Raw genomic sequence first — 8,789 nt, 5'->3', positions numbered from 1 at the left:
ATAAACTGAGTTTTCCATACCAAGTCATTGTTCACTACAGTATGACAATTAAATTTAATATTAATAATTAATAATATTAATATTATTAATAATATTAATAATTTAATAAATAACTTGATTGAAATGTATAACATTTATCCTGATATCTTTATCACTTATTAAATACATCGTGAGGTTCTATGGCAATGTTTGTCACTGAAAGGAGTACCAAAGAAGTACATTAACCTCATAAAGGCTCTCTACTCGAGCACAACTGGTCGAGTTAGAGCCTATGGCGAACTGTCATCAGAACTGATTACCACAAGTGGCGTTCGTCAGGGCTGTCCACTCTCCCCATTCTTGTTTAACTTTGTCATTGACTTACTTTTAGAGATAGCACTTTCATCAGCTAAACCTCCAGGAGTTGAACTTTTACCAGGAGACTCACTTGTCGACTTAGAATACGCCGACGACATAGTTTTACTCGGTGAAGACGCTGACAACATGCAGAGTCTTCTGACCACTATAAGCAACTATGCAGGCATGTTCGGAATGCGATTCTCTCCCTCGAAGTGCAAAATGTTACTTCAGGATTGGGTTGCATCGACACCTGAACTAATGATAGGGAGTGAAGTAGTTGAGCGTGTAGACCACTTCACTTATCTTGGAAGTCTCATCAGCCCTTGTGGTCTGGTATGTGACGAAATCTCAGCACGGATACAGAAGGCTCGTCTAGCTTTCGCCAACTTGCGTCATTTATGGCGTAGGCGAGATATCCGTCTAGCAACAAAAGGACGGGTTTACTGTGCAGCAGTCCGTTCCGTCCTACTTTATGGCAGTGAAACATGGCCGATAAGAGTAGAGGATATTCGTAGGCTACTAGTGTTCGATCATAGGTGTCTTCGACGCATTGCTCGTATATCCTGGGACCACCGGGTAAGTAATGCAGTTGTTAGGAAACGAGTACTAGGTAGGGATGGCAAATCGATTGATGAAGTAGTGAAACTTGATCAGTTGAGATGGCTGGGACATGTGTTACGTATGCCCGACCACCGACTGCCCCGACGTGCAATGTTTCATGGTGTAGGAGTAGGTTGGAAGAAAGCTAGGGGTGGCCAGACCAAAACGTGGCACAAATCAATGAAGTCACTGACAAGTGGACTGGGCCATGTTGGTAGGTGTAGACTACCTGGTTGGGATTCGCGAGATGACAGCAACCGATGGTTAGAGACCTTGAATGACATGGCTCAAAATCGTTTGCAATGGCGAAGATGCATCCACTCTTTGTGTTCTACCAAATTCTAATCTTCTGAATTCCTCATGTCTTTATCTTTTTCTCTTTCCAATTTATTTCACTGTACTATACTCCTTCAATAATTTCTTGAAACCCCTAATCTTTTGGATTTCTGATTATACTCCTACTACTTCTACCACTATGGGATTTGAATCGACAACTGCATCTCTGTGCTAATGTGGTATGGCAACTCGAACTGATGTACGTACGTACGAAGTTCTACGTTGTGACTGACTGACTGACTGACTGCATAGCTCGATTGCTTCATCACGATAGGCAAGCCCGACCACCATGTCAAGGTAGCAGCAACGGTCGGGTAAAATTGGAACACTATATTTAGAGACATCTTGAGCCAATCCATCTGGACCAGCTGCTCTTCCTCGTTTCACATTAGATATAGCCTTTTGAACTTTATCTAGAGTTGGGGGACCTACTTCAATGTTCCATTCAGACTGTCTGGAAATGGTGGGTAACTGTAGAGTAGCTGAAGGAGAGCTAAACTGTTCTCTAAAGTGTTCTACCCATCGTTCTAAACGTCTGGACTGAGAGGAGATAAAAGTGCCATCTTTTCTCGAGATTGTCTTACTTACATTTTGTTGGGGATTCATACCGCAGAGGTTGTTATCGGTTTTCTGGACTTAACTGGCTGGGCTAGGCAGAAAGCAGGACGGATTAGCACTCTAGACTGCCCGTACGGTTTTCGTGTGTCACTGTTCCAATCGATAATTGGCTGCTCTCTGATTGACGGTCTTATCAAGTCATATGTTAACTGGGCATCCGCTCGGCCACAAGTTATAACACATTTGACATCTTAATTCTAGTTTCCTTTGTTATCCCAAAAAACTGTCTTGTATTACCTACAGCCGCTGCCTTTTCCATCTCTTTTGCTTTCGTTGCCCACCACTGCTTACGATCGTTCCTTGGACTTTTGGTTAACCTGGATCTGATTTGCTTTCGCTCTCCATCGTGTTCAGAGCATGATTGGACGAGTTTACGACAATCCATCAGTGCAATAGACTTGGAAGAAATCCATTGGTTTTTTTGTAACTCTTTGGTTCAAATTACTAATAGATGTTACTACTGTTTTCATAGCTGTTCGTGTATCTTTTCAAGTAACATCTGGGTCAGCCTCGTTTACAGAACTGCCTAAATGTGAACTCAGTTGTTCCTGGAACTTACTTTTGTCTTTCTTGTCCCTCAGTTCAATTCTAATGGGTCTTCCTAGTGTATCTCTTCTGCGTTCAGTGAGGCGCAAAAAAGTGCGTGCTCGTATGAAAGCGTGATCAGAGTCTAAACATGTATTCCAGTACGAGAGACAATCTTCTATTGAGCCTCTCCAACGACGACTGATGGCAATATGGTCTATCTGAATCCATTGTTGGTTTGGTGCAGGTGGTCGCCATATTAGATGATATCTCTCCTTATACTTAGAATTAGTGTTTGCTAAAAATAAACGATTTTTCTGATCACAGTTGCAACAGACGATCACCATTATCTGTTCGCTGAGTTGAGATACTAAAATACCCACCTAAATGCCTTTCTGTTTGGTTTAAGCTACCTACCTGGACATTGAAGTCACCTGCAACGAGTAGTATGTCTGAGCGTTTAGCTTTTCGAAGTTCAGAGTTTTCTGTGAGTCATCTTCCACTTCATCCGGGCTGCAGTCAGCGGGAGGGTAGGCAGAAACGATGAAAAGGCAACGACGTGTGTCGATATCCTTCCGAATTCTTACGGAGCCATTTAGCCGAACAGCATATAGGCGATTGTTAACGGAGATCCATTCTAATAGTGCTTGCTCTGCTCTCGTACTAAGTGCTATGCCTACACATGCAAGTCTACGAAAACTAGCCATCGGGTCGCCAGATACATGGAAGGTGTATCTCGTCGGCTCTCTGTTTTGACGAGGTGAGATCAAATGAATGGCCACACTAGGATCCTGTATGTGTGTTTTGGAGACACAGCATACATCAGTGGAACGAGATTATAGGGTTTTAGCCAAGGAGGCCTGCTAGCTGATTTGACATAATGTGAGCACGTTGAAGGCTCCAATATGTAGTTTGGAGCGAGGTTTTAGTAGACCTGGGACAGTATTTTGCGCACTAGAATCGTCAGCTATGGTGACACTTGGGAAGGAAGCCAAGAGAGGAAGTCTAGTGTTGAAAGTCGAGGTGTGAGGAATATTAAGAATTGAGGAAGGAGATTGATTATGAATAGTGATGTTGAGTGCTGTTAGAAGTATGAGGGCAGTTATCACTTCCCAGTTGCCCACACCGTAGAAGGGTTCGCCGAGAGGTACGTGAAAAGGAAATTGGGGTAGAAGTGGTCTTAGTGACATGAGAGAGTGACCGCAGTGCCCAAGGGACAAATGCTTGAAGCCGGTCACACAAGACCTTTTTGTTGGTAATTTTTGTGTTACTCCGTACTTGTTGGGACCTAACCGCCGGAGACGAATATCCGTGAGATAAGGCGAGGTGTGCATTTTAGGGTCGACCTTTTCTAACCCTGTCCCCTCCTTGTGGGAAGACAGTATCGCTGTTATGCTGGTTGTCCGAAGGAAATACCTCACTGCCATTACACCTCTGTACATTCAGCAGTGCGACTTCGTTTTCGGACCTTGAGTTTGCTGCTTTTCGTCTTGCCGCTAAACAACCGACCTGCCTGGCATGGTAGGTAATAAAATTTAGCATCGCTCTACAGAACCTATTCTCCAAGGATAGTCCCATTTAACACATTAGACGCAACTCAACTTAGTACATGAGCATGGTTCCAGTTGGAGCACTTTTTCTCACAATTGAGGAAGAACCGCAGCACGCAATCATCATAAAAAGAGAGAAGCTGACAAGTCCTAGTTAAATTTGGCAGCTATCAGTAGAATTTCGGGAGTTGTAAACTGTCTGGAATCCAGTTTATTTACAACTAATATGTATTTTTATTTTATGTCTGAAGCTTAATGAAGTTCAGTGAAGGCTGGTCAAAAATTGAATAGAAATCCCGGAAACATTGTGCTCAGTCAGCCGTCTACAAATAGTAGCTGACAATGTGGAACCACTTAGTCCCTAGAAATGCGTGGCCACTAGACATTGGGTAAAGAACAAAAAGAAAGGTGGATAGCTTCCCCCCCCCAAGGTCATTCGTAAGGTACGATCCCAATGAAATGTTGATTCAAACTATCTGGAACATTCATCCATATTAGTAAAAATTATGACTGAGGCAATAAAACTCAAGATATCTGTATGTTATAAAGATTGGTATAATTACTTACCGATGACTAACGATAAGTCAGGCTGCGTAGTCCGCCATAATTTGAAGTGACGGGCGTGGCGAATGTTAGAATTTAACTAGTTATAACGAATACCATTTTGGTTGATGACATGAAAACTCAGTAATGTCTGTTGTATTTCCTGTTCCACTGGTGTTTGTGTGTAAGGATACATACTTGCTGCCTAATCGTGCATATTATTTTAATTATGAAATAATATCACTATTCATGGTTCAAATGGCGGTGGTGGTTATCAAAGCGCCCGATTAACGGGCTTCCACATCTAATGGATCTAGGAGTATTTGACAAGTAAAATGGTAATATTATTAAGTCATAATGAGTTTATAGTCCTGGTGTAATAAAGATAAAAGTCTTGTAGTATGCGACTTCAATTCACTGTGTATAGACCCGTTAATTTAGAAGTAGGGTCATAGATAAGGCCGTTCGATTGCGAACTGTCAGAAACCTCATTTGTATTGGCAGTGTTCCAACACATTAGAAATCTCACAAGAAATGACTCAAGAAACTCCTCTTCTCTTTTGGATTTAGTCTTCACACAAGGTGATGACGTTGGTCAAATGACTTTCCTCCCACCACCAGGGAGAATTGACCATGCAGTCATATTATTCAAATTCATGGCTCAGGTTGCCTGTCAAACAGTTAAGCCAGGCCGTCCTAATATTCGGAAGACAGATATGGAGGCTATCAACTCCTCAGTACCAGTTGAAAACTGGGAAGTTGACTCAAGGGCATCAATACAAGAGACGTGGACTCATTTCAGGCAGTTATACAATCGGGTAACTCGACCGTACGTACCCTGAACAAACCCAAAGAAGAAGAAGTACGGCCATCCCTGGATAGGCCGGGTTATTCGACATTTACTAAGACAAAAGAAAAAATGTTGGAATGTTGCTAGGCACATCAGGTAAAATGGAACGCTACAGATCGGTAAGAAATACGTGCATGATTAAAATTCGTTAGGCTCGGAGAAAATATGAAATGCAGTTGGAACAATCTACACTCAAGCAGCCTAAAGGAATATTCTCGTACATAAACTACGGAAAAGGGATGCATCATTGGATTTCCAACTTCATTAAAGAAGGGAGTGAATCTGATATGATCGAGGAAGATCAGGAAAAAGCAGAATCTATGGCTAACTATTTTTGGGCAGTTTTCACTCGGAAACCTATTCTAGACAAATAACCAGACCCAAATGCAGAGTCGACAAACCACCTGCTCACTGTGAACTTCGGTCAAGACGATGTGCTTAAGGCTCTTAGCACCTTATACATGGCAAAGTCAACAGGACCAGTTGAACTATACCCCAAAATCTTGAGACATATTGTACAAAGTATCGCGGCTCCACTAAATGTGATATTCAGTATGTCACTTGATCAAGGTGTGTTACCTATGGACTGGAAGGACGCGATCGTCACTCCTACACATAAAATAGGAGCAAGACAACTTCCATCGAACTACACACCTGTAAGCCTCACCGGTGTTGTAGTTAAATTATTGGAAAGAATAGTCAAACAGACCATAATGACATTTATGGGAACTAATAACCTGTTAAACAGTGAACAATATGGTTTTAGAAAGGGTGTATCTTGTACAACGAACCTCCTTATAGCAAGGGAATTCGGGATAAAGGCACCAGACAACGGAAACTCAGTGGATGTTGCCTACATGGACTTCAGTAAGGCTTTTGACAAGGTACCGAAAAACAGAATGCTGTTTAATTCAGATCTTGGCATTTCCGGATCTCTTTCAAAACGGTTTAGGGATTTCCCAGCAGGTCGCAAACAGAAAGTAAGAATAAATTCCAAGTGCTCCACCTGGAAACCAGTACTTAGTGGAGTACCTCAAGGTTCCGTCCTAGGTCCTTTACTTTCTATACTGTATGCGAATAATCTCTCAAGTTTAGTACAGTCCCAAATGTACGTTGAAGATATAAAATTCTGGTAAGCAATAACTTCAGACGCAGACGCATACCCTCTTCAGGCGGACTGATATAATATGTTTAAGTGGTCTGAAGAGTGGCTGATGCCTATCAACGCGGCAAAGTGTGTGTAGATGCACTTTGGATATACAAAGGTCGATAGGTACAGAATAGACGAAGTACCAGTACCCGTGATCCGGCCTCATAAAGACATAGGATTTACAGTGAGTCATGATCTTAAGACAACGGCCCACTGCCAGGAGGTCGCAGCTAAGGGGTTTAGAACCCTATGGGCCTTAAAAAGGACATTCACCAAGTTAAATACTGCCATATTCACTACAGTGCACACAATCTTAGTAAAAACTAAGCTTGAGGTCTGCGTTCAGGCTGCAAGCCCTTGTTTAAATGTGACTTGGATATCCTGGTAAAAGTACAGAGGGCAGATACTTGTGTAATTCCAGAGCTCTGGGGTTTACCGTACAAAGACGGGCTTGAAAGCTGGACTTCTTTAATCTGTCATATCACAGACTAAGTGGAGACCTAATTTTGAGGTACAGAATACCAAGAAATGATTTGGGACCTAACTTTCTCTTTTTCTTCCCATCAGATCGTGACATCTCAAAGTACATAGCAGACGAGTAGAAAAACCAACAACGGACAGAGTACATGCGGTATACAGGTTTCCACACCGAGTCATCATTACTTGAAACCTGCTGCCCGAAGCAGTGGTGTCCGTACTTTCAACCGACTCATTTGAGAGAAGACTGGACACTCACAGAAGCATACTAGAAAAGGAATAACATAGGCCGTAGGCCTTCTGTCCTTTCAACACAAATCTGAAAACTAGTGTATCAGTCCTATTTTTTAGACTTTAAGAAAGCTTTTGATAAGATCTCATACAAAATGCTTGTAGTCAAACTACGGTCTTTCAGAATCAACAACCCATTCTATTCATGATTTGCTTCATTCTTAACGGAACGTAAACAAATGCTAAAGTACAATGACTGTCTCTCATCACCTAGACCAATAACTAGTGGTGTCATCCAGGGAAGTGTAAAAGGTCCACTCTTGTTTCTTATTTATATAAACGATATATGTAACATCATAAAACTTGGGAAACCATGCGTATGTGCTGATAATCTCAAAATAGTATACAGCTATAAGCCTGAAGCTTTAAGTGAAAGTTTATCCCTGATTCGGAATGATCTCAGTAATCTAACTATCTTCAGCGAAAAATGACATTTACCATTAAACGTCAACAAGCGTGCGATCATGCATTTTGGAAAGCCTCCCTATGAACTAAAACTTTACTTAAATAACACTAAATTCCAGACATTTAAATCAGTAGACGATCTAGGAATTAATCCACAAGAAGCCTAAGCTTTGAAGAACATGCCTCCTCTATTATTTATAAAGCTAGACGGCCAATTGATTTCATAACGAAAAGTGTCTTCACAACAGAGGCTAAGCTTACCCTTTACAAAATACATGTACGACCTCCCCTTGAACACTGTTCTTTTATCTTCTCTAATATGAATACTATAGACAAAATAAGAGTAGAAGGTCCTCAAAGACGCTTCACACGCCAACTGCTAGGAAGTGATTTCACTCTCGCTTACACAGGTAGATGTAAGCACCTCTCTTTAGAAACTTTATGGTACCGTAGGCTTAGAAACATCTGATATTTCTCTACAAAGCAATGAATGAACTCTCACTCCTAACCTCCTGCCCAACTATGATCCATGACCCAGCCTATAGACTAAGAAACAACGCATATACATTAATTACCGTAAAACACCAAAAACGAATGCGTTGTGAGTCTTTTACAGTGTGGTATATTTTATTGTGGAGCAGTTTGCCAATACCTATCCGTAACTGTGACACTTTTACCAGATTCAAAAGGCTGATAACCTTGTTACTAGACTCTAAAGAGCGTCTTCAACTATTACTTGAACTCCCACCCACCAATGAGTCACTTTATTATGGACCGTCTAATATCTAGACAGAGCAAGAATATAACGAACCCCAATGTTAAAATTCATTCAGTATTGTTTGTTTGAATCTTCCCATCGATGTGTTAGGACTGCAACTGGCCAGTCTCTGATTGGCATATGTGCATACTGTGCATATTGCTTCGATATAGCCTTAATTCACAAGCATTATAAGCAAAGATGGATAGTGGCTAACAGTGGAATCCAGGATGCGCGTTTCGTCCTATTTGGGACTCGTCAGCTGGATGTACCTGCATCACAGAGTTGATGTTCACTCTGGGGTACTCAAGTGATTCTTTCCTGTACACATGTTATTACCATACAACT

At 41.6% G+C, this 8,789-nt stretch overlaps 1 protein-coding gene across 1 annotated transcript in view; it reads right to left on the bottom strand.

Moving 5' to 3' along the window:
- Positions 1-4,584, bottom strand: part of Smp_158670 (hypothetical protein) — a gene marked incomplete at its 3' end in the record, with an annotated part of 37,379 nt that extends 32,795 nt beyond the window's left edge. Inside the window, exon 1 of the mRNA XM_018799908.1 lies at positions 4,537-4,584. The remainder of the gene's footprint in view (positions 1-4,536) is intronic.
- Positions 4,585-8,789: the final 4,205 nt, after the last annotated feature.

The sequence above is a fragment of the Schistosoma mansoni genome (assembly GCF_000237925.1).
Source record: "Schistosoma mansoni, WGS project CABG00000000 data, supercontig 0142, strain Puerto Rico, whole genome shotgun sequence".
NCBI lineage: Eukaryota > Metazoa > Platyhelminthes > Trematoda > Strigeidida > Schistosomatidae > Schistosoma > Schistosoma mansoni.
The sequence above is the reverse complement of the archived record's forward strand: the minus strand, read 5'-3'. Positions and strand labels throughout refer to the sequence as shown.